The sequence below is a fragment of the Buteo buteo genome, chromosome 28, assembly GCF_964188355.1.
Source record: "Buteo buteo chromosome 28, bButBut1.hap1.1, whole genome shotgun sequence".
Classification (NCBI taxonomy): Eukaryota; Metazoa; Chordata; class Aves; order Accipitriformes; family Accipitridae; genus Buteo; species Buteo buteo.
In genome coordinates, this window is record NC_134198.1 from 2481115 (window position 1) to 2492931 (window position 11817).

Here is an 11817-nt window from a genome sequence, read left to right on the forward strand (position 1 = left end):
AAATGTGCCAGTCTTTATACGGATTGAGGTAATTTGCTTCAGCAGAAGGTAGTCAAAGAAAGGCAAGACTTTGTGAAGAAAACCCATGTACCTCTGTAGCACTGGGTAGAAGGAAGCCAGTGAAAATCAATATAAATGCTCCTGACTGCAACCCCAATTTTGCAAGGTGATAAATTAAATGTGTCAGTGTTTAATTCTATTAAAGCCAATGAGATCAAGCACATGCTGAAACACAAACACACACCAAAAGCCCTTATGAAAGGAGGCCAAGAGTGTTAAGGCCAGATTAGAAATCCTGACCCCAAAATATCAGGTTTTCCTTTTGCTTATGATGGTATAAAACCACTGAAGACTGTGTATGAGGCAGATATAAGTCCCACAGATGTGGTTAGACATCAGCAGCTCAAACTTAGTGCTAGCAAATGCAAATGGGGGTCCCAATCTATTCTTAAAGATGCATTGCAAATAACCTGTCACATCTGCTTCCTAAGTTGAATTTGAGGGAGAAGAAGGAATTAAAACACTTCAGTAGCACAAGCATGGCTAGTTGCTCATGCATGAAAGGCAAGGACAGGCAGTTTAGGTTTTCTGCACCAACGCTGCTTTTCCTGAAATACTTGACTTTGTACTTAAGTCCAGAATACATTTATGCATTTATCTATATACCTATAGAAAAGAGGCAAGGGTCACTAGCTTTTTCTAGTGATGGGCACACGGTGTCCCCCATCATCCAGTTGCAGTTATAAACCCATTTCTGAGGGATCCACTGTTCAGGAAATTTCAGCTCTCAGCAGGGCAGGATCCGTTGCACTCCTTGAGGTCGAGTATATCAATTGACCCTTTCAGGGGTGTCCCCAACGCATTCAGGCTGGGGCGGCATGTGAGAAGTGGGATGCTCAGAATGTAAGGCACCCAGATGTTTCCCTCAGAAGACTGCAGCTGGAGGGAAGGCTGGAGTGTGTTTGGCTTCCAGCTCAGGATTTAGGTCCCTACAGTTTACCTACACCTTGTTTTACACACCAAAGCCCTCTCATAAATCTAGCCAGTAGCTGTAAGAGGATGGGATGCACTGTTATTCTGCACAGGGTCTTCAAACACCTGTGCCAACTCTTTTAGACTCAAGATTGCAGGATGCATAGGCAGTGAAGGAGAGCTTATCAGTTTTCACCCTGGATATCTTTACCTTTGTGTCCATTAGTGGAGTTTGCTTTATGGGCTTTTATCATCCTCTGGGGTATCATCCTGGTTCTCTCATTCTCTCTATAACTCTAAGTTATGTGCATCTCTCTTCTGAAGGAAAACCTCTGAACCCCATTTCACAAGAAGGATTACGCAAACACTCAAATGTCTAGGAGAAAAGTAATGCGTGTAAGTCCGTGGATAACAGCAGTGTGGGTATGGAAATTTCGAACCGACTGCATTATAGTGAACTGCGCAGATGGCCAAGGACCTCTGAATCAGCCAAGAGCAGAAAGTCTAAACTGATTAAACTCTTATAGTAGGTTTATGTGATTAACTATCATAAAGGTTTTAGTTACATTATTGAAAATGATCCTATTAAACTATATCTTTATAATCAACCGTGTCAGTGTGTTTCATTAAATCCACTTGAATGGTAAATGACTTTTTAAAACAGGGATAAAAGAAGCCTAGAAAGTGCAATTGTCCCTCCAGTGCTGAGTCCAGCTTTGCCAACCATTCACGATTTGGAGAAAGTCAAAAGAATTTCCAGAGCATATAAATATAAAATAAGCAGCTGCTAGTTCAGAGGCTTGAGAGCAGAAGGAAAGTATCAGACTTTAACAAGCTGCCTTTCAGAACTTCTGCTCCTGCAGGTTTTTTGTTGTTTATGAAACAGAATAATGAGGACTGAACATCTTTGATGCTTTATACAATCACTTCAGCAAAGTCTATAAAGATACCAGAAGATTTTTTTTGATATTTTTTTGAATCCTCTTATTTACATAGGTCCACAAGTGAACAGAATTAAAAGTTGTTTATATTGTAAAGTCAGGCATGTGGAAGTTAGGGTAAACTGAAGTTATATATAACATGTAGGGGCAACGTTAATTTGACTGAAGCTTGCGTGCATCTTGCTTTGTGAATGGGTTCAAGTCACCTGGAAAAAAACCTCAGGTAATCCTGCAGCAGAAGTCTGTACCATAATATGTAGGCGCAATGGGGGCAGGAATATGGAGGGAAGCTGTGGCTCATTGCATGAGCCAAGGGTATACACTCAATAACGGGACTGACTCTTTTCCTTTGGTAGGGCTGATCTCAGACTTCTGAGAGGTTCTTAGTACAAGTTGTTCTACAGGGACCAGTGATTTGGTTTAACAGGTGATAGCTCCACTAAATTGCAACAGAATTTCCTGGGACAAAGAAAGGCTTTTCTTTTTTTTTTCCTTTCTGCAAAATTTCAAAGCCTTGCTGCAGACAGTGAAGATGTTAGAGCTTCTCAGAATGAAGAATAAGAAAAGGTCATCTGTGTCTGCTATAAAGGAACATTAGAAAATTGAAGAGTTTTACTTTTGTCAGTAAAGTAGAGATTTTCAGAATGATTTCAAGGCTTTTTACATGATGGGTTACATTTAGCACAGGATCAAGCACAAATAGTGGCTCACAGATATTCCTTCCAATCTGCAGTACTTGTTTTATTTGCTTGTCACTTAGTTTTACCTGCTTCCTGGCCACCCAGTTTCTTAACTTTGCGAACATTATCAGTACGCCCTTTGGGCACTGACACTTCAGATGCTCCTTCCCTAAATGAACCAATTTACATATTTAAAATCTCCCATGTACATATATACATATATGTATATACATACATGAACACATATGTGCATATATGTAAATATATGCATACACATTAAACGTATATGCTTATGTATACATGTATTAACACCATGAATCATTCTATTAGCGTTCTTGTCCAGGCTGGCAGAAAATAAAACATTGAGCTGTAAAGTTCTGAAGACTTAATATGTAAATAATTTCACAATTTATTTGTGTTTAGCACAAAGGAATGTACAAAAAATTCCTTATACTTATCAATTTGACATATTTTTGCTAGGTTTACTGCTCTCCCTTTACAAACATGGCAGAAAATAGCAACTGTCTGCTGTGTGTGACACTTTGCAAAGATTAACCCATAAAACTGTGATTGCACTTATTTCTCTTATGGTTTGCGGCTGGGAAAGCTGCTGCGAAGAACAGTGAGTGGATTACCCGAGGGCAGGTCTCCAGGGTACACGGTGGGGTATAGTGGAGTCAGCTCTCGGGCTACAGCTTCGAAGCAGAATCCCGTGAAGGCAGTGGGATGGGTTCAGGGAGAAGTTGAGCTCTGCAGGTGGCACAACGTCAAGCTCATTCGCTTTTGCCTGCCCAGGCTCTCACGAGGACTGATGAGAAAGGGTGTCCTCATCCTCTTAGGGGCGAGACCTGGGATTTCTACACTGCACTCTGTCCAGGTGCCACAAGAGCTCTTCTTTGAGGACTTTGACTTATCAGACAGGTTCAGAAATAATGCCTGGATTGTCCTTTTAGTTGCCAGTTGGGGAGTTTTTCTACACACAGAATTTTGTATTGATATGACAGGCTGAGCCTGTATTTACATGTCTTGCTGGCATGCCTACATCAGTTAGGTATTAAAAAAACCCACAAAACCCAAGACCCAAAAAGACATGTACAGGCAAAATTGTCTTGTAGACAAAGGTTACTGGCAAAATATTACTTCATCTTACTTAATTACTCCAGTATACTATCTAATTTCACTAGAATTGCACTAAACTATAGAGAAGTACCATATTGACATCCAGTGGTACTTTTCCAAGCAACATTTGAATGATTCTGTGATACTAAAAACTACATCTCTACTAGGAAATACCAATGCCAGCAAGCTTTCTTAGGTGCAGAGAGATAAATATCACTTATTAAAAAAACAGAGCTCTACCTTTATAACTCCTTAGGGAGGACACTCTTCTGTTTGTGAAAAGAGCTGCCAACATTATAAAGCTTTTCATATCCATGTCTCCTACCTAGAGAGAAAGTTGCAACAACTGAAAAAAAGGTGTAGATCAAGTCTACATTCTTATTGCAAGGCAGGATCAGCAGTACCCTTACCATTTCTAACAGACATCTGCCTGGGTTGTTCTTCAGGTCTTCTGTGATGGTGTTCGATTGGTTTTGCAATCAACTTGCTGCCAGTGCTTCACAGTCTTCCTTGTTAGAAAGCTTTTCCTAGTATCTAACCAAAAGGTCTCTTATTAAAGTGCATTACTTCTCAACATAATGACATCGGAGAAGATAAGTAGGTTTTCCCCCTTTCGAGCAGCTTTGGGCTATTGAAGTCTTTATCAGATTGGTCATCAATTGCAATTTGTCAAAATCAGTTTCTAAACCAGCATTGTTGCATTTGTAGAAAAAATGAAACCATGTATATGTGCAGTCCAGAGCTCACTATTTAAAGAAGAGAAAATTAGCACTGCTATAACCAGTGATTTGCAAATTGTAATCCATGAGCAATGGAAAATCTGTGGATATTCAGTAAAAGACATCTAGAAGATGGAAAATTGTTGTCAGTAGGCTAAAATGCACTACAAAGGGGTTGGTGCCTCAGCCCAAGAACTGGAAAGATTCTAAAACCAGAAGGTGTTGGGAACCACTGATGTTCTGTTATTCATGCTCAAATTAGGTAATTTACATCTAGTTTGGGTGTGCTTGCTAAACACTGAAGTAACAGAACAGGACTGAAGACATAAAAGAATATTGTTTTGCCCAAAGCAAGAACTGGGTATCGTTCTTTGCTGGTTAAGATTTGTTGTCTGTCATTTTAACTTATATACAGATATCGACCAAGGAGTGAATTCATCCAGCTGTGTTTTCGACTGAAAGAGAGATTTTCAAACAGGAAACATGAGTACATGAGTAGAATGAAAAAAAGAAAAGCGTTAAAGGCTAAGAGACAGTACAAAGTCTTAAAAGTGTCAAGCTTCTTAAAGGAGGAAACAAGATTTAACATAAGAAATAAGTGATTAGAAATCAAGATCCAGAAAGATCATTGGACATTGAATTCAATGAAAATCTCCCTAAATTAGGATGATAAGAAATTACATAAAAAAGAATTATGGCTGTTTAGGAAATAGAAAAGACTTATGGCTGTTTCAAACACAAGTCATCAGTACAATTGGATTTTTATAGATCATACATAGTAAGCAGAATATTAGAGCCTACAGAAAACAATTTTTGTAATCTTAAAATCTTAAAAAAATCACATGATTGAAATTTCAATAGAAATTATTTTTTTCTTTCAGGTACTGATAGAAACATTGTTTTATGAAGGTCTGACTGAAAAATCCATTTTGCTGAAAAACTAAAACCTGATGTAAAAATAAAAAAACTATTTTTTAATTTCAGAAATTCCTTCTGTAACTTCTTACTGCAATATTCTCTGTGTCTGGCTATCATTAAACATTTCTTAGACTTCACTATTTTTTTTTCAGGCATCTTGTGGTTAGTGTAAAGTATACTGTAGTTAAAAGTCAGAATGTTAGTAAAGTGAATAAGAAAAAGGATTGAACTGTATAATTTAGTAGGATAACCACAAAATATATAACTAGAACCCTACAAATACTGAATTCTATGAAAAAAAGTCCTCCTCCCTCATTAAAAATGATGCACTGGGTGTTTGAAGAAAAGATATGGACCACAGGAAATCTGCCTAGTTCAGGGAGAAAGGCAGAAAGGGAGGTAGAGAGGGAAGCAGGGAGGGAATCCCTAAGGTTTTATATCAAGAAGGGAAATTTTATTTCTTTCCTAAAGACTCAAAACCAAAACTGAAACTTTTCCCACTGAAGTCAGTAGGACTTGACCTTGGTAATCTGATTAGACTCATGTTGGCAACATGCCAGAAAATATTCCAGTGAACCGAAGAGAAGATAAAGCACATTTTAAAGATTCTACATTTTACAAAGAAACTAATTGTCATTCCTGTTTATCTAACCCTAGCAGAGACAGCATTGACCAGTTTGTGATACTTTAAATTTTAAAGAAAGGAATAACTCCAAGAGAGGACATGAAAAAAGCTTTTGAAAGGCTCTGGAATTTGGAAATAATTTTTTTAATTTGACTTCAGCAACTTCATGAAACTATCGTTTATTTTTCCATTAAGTTCCGTAAGAGGAAATATTTGCTCTGCTTGCAGTTAAGCAGGTAGAATCACTGGAAGCATCCTCGCCAGTGCCAAAATGTCAGGAAATTAATATAATGTATTCAAGGGGTTGGTACAAGCATATACAGCAATTTAAAGCTGGGTTGTCAACTCAAGTTAAAGCTGCTTAACCTGTGCTGTAGCCAGAGTAAAAATGCAGACCTCTTCTGAAATGAAATATTGTGGTTACTGTTTGGTACAAAAAGGCTCATAGCAAAAGTATCATGTTTCCCCCGTAATGTTTCGGTCTGCTAGTCTGATAAGCAAGCCTTATCTATTACTGTGGTAGAACTTAGGAGTGTCTAGAGCAGTGTTAGAAATTACTTTTTGCGGGACCTTCCATGTGTCCCCACTTACTTTGCTTGGATTCACGGCACGGGGTGCTCTGAGGGTGCGGGAGTGGGACTCCTCCTGGTCAAGATGGGGACACACGCAGAAAGAGCCATCACCCCCCTGCGCTCCGGCTGCTGACGGGAACACGGTACATGAGTGGGTCCAGCCTGAAGGAGAAGCCCTGTGACCCTGCGCGGTGCCTCGCTCAGTGTTTCACATTTTGTCTTCGCCTAAGGTTCAATAATTTTTTACATTAAGCGATGAAAATGTGTAAATATATGTCATAAAGCACTTTTTCCTCTTTGGGTTACATTTGTGAGACAATGAAGAGAAGAAGAGTCCACCTGAGCTCCCTTTCTTGAGTGTCCTCTAGGCAAGTATGAAATCTGGGTCTGCTCAAAGACGTATCCTGACAAGGAGTGCATGGAAAACCCCTCATATCTAAGGATCCTATTAGTACTGTTCAGAGAGTTTTTAAAATCCTGGGTGCTTCAGCACTTGACACAGATAAGAGGAAACCTCTTGACACCGGCTACAGCCTTCCCAATCACAAAGTGCAGGCTGAGGATACCTTCAGGTTTATGTTAACAGTTTCTATTATGGGAGGCAATCTAATTTTCTACAATGCAAATCCTCTGCTTATAGAATATGTTATAAAGAAACAATTGCTGTATTCATTTGATTTTTTTCCACGTGATTCCCTTGCAGTTTTCTTGGGTTAAACCTTTTCGTGATGAGGATAATGTGAATGTAATCAATGACACTATAGAACTACTGCTGGACAGATTTGGTTAAACCTCAGCTGAACAAGACTTTGCCTGATGAGGGAGAGAGAGAGAGAGGACCAAAGGGACCATGATCTAAGGCAGATGGCTGTGTCCCCAGTCTCTGTTAGTCTAAAATGTATTTTTTCATCCGTGGTTCTGTATATGCATATTACAGGCATTCCCGGGGATGAAATGAGGAGATCTAATTGGCTAAATCAAGTTTGCTTCTGAAGCTGGCAGTTTACATTCATCTCAGCCTTACTAGTGTGTTTTGTGAGAAGCCATTTTCTTTCATCAAAAAATAAGCACTTTGTTAATCTTCATTTTATGTGATGGTCTCCAGAAAAAAAGGAAAAAAAAAAAAAAAAAAAGAAATCACATGCTGTGCACGGGAGTTATTGCAACTTCCCTGCAAATATTTGCTTTTACATTAACTCATTTCAGTTTTCAATCTTGTTCATCTTTTCTTTTGAAGTAGAGCATGACTTTCACTCCATGTGAATATTATTTAAACATTATATTCACACAGGAGCAGGATAAGCTCTTACAAATGCGAGCCAGGAAGAAAAAAAAGAAGTTTTATTGAAGAAATTCTAATAAAAAAGAACATATTTCATATTAGATAATAATCTAAAAGTTGCAACAGCTTTTCAGATGTGAAATTGAGACTGTAAGTGTATCAGAATTCTGATCATGAGTTTTGAAAATTAATTTTCCTTTCTGTTTTGAAACAAGACATTCAAATGGTTGCAGTTTTCCACTCCACTGAGAACTCACCATGTGTCCTGTTCTTCATGTGCTGAATCAAAATGTAAACAAAATAATAAAACAGATGAAACCTACACCCTACAGCCTCATGTATGCAGTCATATCCCCACAAGGGATTACTTTAACAGACAAATTAGCTGCTCTTATTTAGAATAATAATCATACAAATAGCATCAACTGCTGAAATACAACTTTATATGAAAGCTAAAAAAGTAAAGAAAAACTGCTTCAGTTTTCACAAAAAATGTTGAGTTTGAATCTTAAATGTTCTGAGACCATTTTCTACTACTTGTATAACACACGGGATTTGAATTGCTAGTTGCATTCACTCCTTTTACATAAGGTCACTTTTTAGTACAATACGGCTGCAGAAAGGCTGGAGCGTACAAAAAAAATGTCATGTCTGTGTGACATACATTTTTCACATTCCAAGAGTATATTTAGGTTACAAATTTACAAAACATGAAGCTCCTTTACAGAAGACTTCCGAAAAGCGAGGACAGCTTTTGCAATCAAACCAGATGCAAACTGAATTATTCATCTTTACTAAATTTTGATATTACAGCTCAGACATTTTCTGTTGTCAGAGGAAGTGATTTCCAGATGAGACACATTTACAACAGTTCCTACTAAGTAGTCAAGCTGCCTTTGATTAAGTTGGTGAGGCTGCAGAATATATATGACAGGACTGTAGGTTAACAACTCAGCTGAGGCAAAATGAGGTATACAGTCACTGTGGAGCATAGATTTACTGATAGGTCTAGGAATCTAAATAATACGTAGGCAGCCTAGAACTTAATAGGAAATTAATCTTGTGGAAAGACACACAAATCAATAAAACAAAAATGAAATTATTTCCTCTTAAAGTTATTTCTTGAATAGCCATCATTCATGGATGCAGGCAGGGCATGCAAATTAAATACAGTATGTAGGCATTACTTGCATGAGTATAGAACTGGTATAATAAAGGCAGTTCTTAATATCTGGTGGGAACACACATAAAACCCAACCACTATGACCACAATAAACATAATGAATATGTAAGAAACACTAAATTAGAGTTGAATAAATTATTAAAAGGGAGACTAGGCTGTTGGTAGATGTTTGAATAACCCCAAGTTTAAGTCCAGAATTAGTAGGATGCCATCTTGTCTAAGAATTTTACAGGAGATTTATGGTGGACAAAAAGGAACAGAAGCTTGAATGAAAGCATCTTCTCCATTCTCGGGATTTTTTGGTAAAATGATAAACTGAAAAAAATCATAGTTTTTTCTTCTCTTCCTCTACATGTCTCCCAACAGCAGCTCAGGGTTTTATTGTAGTGTCTCTGAGGTAAAGAAATGAAGCTATGCATAAGGCGACTTAAAGGAATGATATGAGCAAGAGAGCTATGAAGCTTGGAAATAAAGCTATGCACTGTGTCAGTAAAACACCAGTTCTGTAGAGTGATTTGCTTCTTGAGGAGTGTTACTGACCTTGTACAGGAAAGACGTAGGAGAGAAATAGTTATTTGATTCATTAGGATGACTTTTCTTCTTGCTTTTTTTTTTTTCTTTTTCTTGTTCTTTTGCTTGTAACTAGGCGTGATGAGAACTGGTTTTGCCTTGTAAGGAAATATATGGCAAGCAGTTTTCTCTCCAGATTACAAACATTGTTCTTTCTCCTTTCCCATTAAATTTCTTAACAGAAAAGCTCTAAACACTGAGCAAATTCCCAGTGTCCCTTCTTTCTTAAGTTGTTCAAGTGTAAGGCAGCCTACGGGCACAGGGTTTGCCGGTGATCTCTTCAACCAGAAAAGTGGGGAGATTTATCAAAAAAATAAAGTTAAGCCAACACTGAATAAAGCAACCCAAAAATCAAAGAGATGCCATACAGACTGTCTAGCTGGAACTGAATAGAGTAGTTTGCCTGCATCCAAATGGCCTGCTGAGGCTTTCACAAGAGCCTTCTCAAGGTGAAGTATATTGTATGATGATAACTTGACTGTCCAGCTGGCATCATTCAGAGCAATAACCCTTTCTCTAATAGGATATGGAAGGGTAAAAAAGATGTTTGTGCTGATTATATTTGATTTATGGTCACAGAGGAAGGATACAAATGATATGATTAAGACTTTTATTATTCATACAATATCCTATATGAGCATAATGTGTAATAGGCCATCAAATAAAGGTTGATTTTTATAGAACTTGTTAATCACAAAGGTCTAGAACTTCAGAAGTTATGGGTTTCAACAGGAGTGAGCCATTTAAACACCTCTGAACATCTGGTCTTAAATTAATGTGGGATGATGTCTTTAACTCATACCTAAGTAGAGTGCCCATTGATTGATTTGAAAATGTAAAACCAGGTGTGTTAACAGAAAAGTAAGGTGACCTCCTGTTCTTGTATCAAATCATGAGTAGTGTGAGTTATTGTTAAAGGCATAATAATTACACATTATAGCTAAAAAATTCAATTTCAAAAAGACCTTGTCCCTTAAATTTACAAAATTCTGTTTAGGTAGACTGAACCACCTTCAGAAAACCTCTGTCTCTCTCCATTGACTTTGCAGAAAGCCTAGGATGACTAAGCTCCTGTCTGGGTTAAATGGAGTGGGATTAATTAGATGGGATAAATTGGGGACTGAAGACATCAGCTATCTTTGAAACTCTCCAGGGATCATGATACAGCTGCAGGATCCTAAATAGTTTATTCCAAAACTTAATGGCATGTCCTTTCAAAAATATAGTGTTTTCTATTATCTAAAGTGTTTGCATAAGCTTTTCTTCACACCAACTCTCATTTTCATATAGATTTTAATATTGAGGGCTGAACAAAGAGTCTGCAAAAGATTGCAAATACTCCCAAAGGAACTGGGTTCAAGCCTATCAATTCATTTCACAGGTCCTAATTCAACAGACTAGAAGCATTATTAACACCACCGTGAACAAGTGATTACCCTAAAATCCTTAGAATCAATGGCTTTGGTTCTAAACTCAATTATACTTATTGCCCTCAGGAGTTAATTCAGGCAACAGTTTAGGGCAAACAGCTGAATGCCAAGGAGAATCCCTTCCTGAATTTTGTTAGCTTTAGCATTCATTTAAATATACTTTTGTACCAGTGTGGATGTAGGATTTCCTTGCCAAAACTGTCTGCCCTGAGTAGCCCATTCATACTGATGACAGCCAACATCAAGCAGACGAGACTGCCTGGAAACCTTTCCAAAGGGGCCTGACAACACTCGCCAGAAAGACAGAGGGGAATTAGGGGAAATTTAAGATTACATCACCTAAAAAAGAAATTCTGATTTGCTTAAAGTTGAGTCTCGGGACTGCACCCAGCTTTGTCTCTTTTCATGGCAACCCAAATGGCTGAGGGCTCTGATGTATAATGCAGTTCTGACCTCTTCCAGGGCTAAACTACAAACTCATGCAGTCAAAGAGACAGAAGACTGACATTATTTTGGTGAAATGGAAGGTCAGATAGCACAGCATCAGGGCAACAAAGAGCTCTGAAAATAGAGGATCAAAGACTTGAACTGTCCTTTATCTTCAGGAAAGAGTGAAGGGGTCTTTTTCCAGCATTTCAGCTGAAGAAACAGGTAAATTAAGAAAAGCAATTTAATATAAAAAAAAATATTAATGTGTAAATAAAAATTCTAATAAAATGGTAGCTATTCTATGACAAGCACCAGGAAAATCCATGGGCTTGATCCCAAACAAGCAACAGGCAAGATTTTTAATAGGATATTAATAT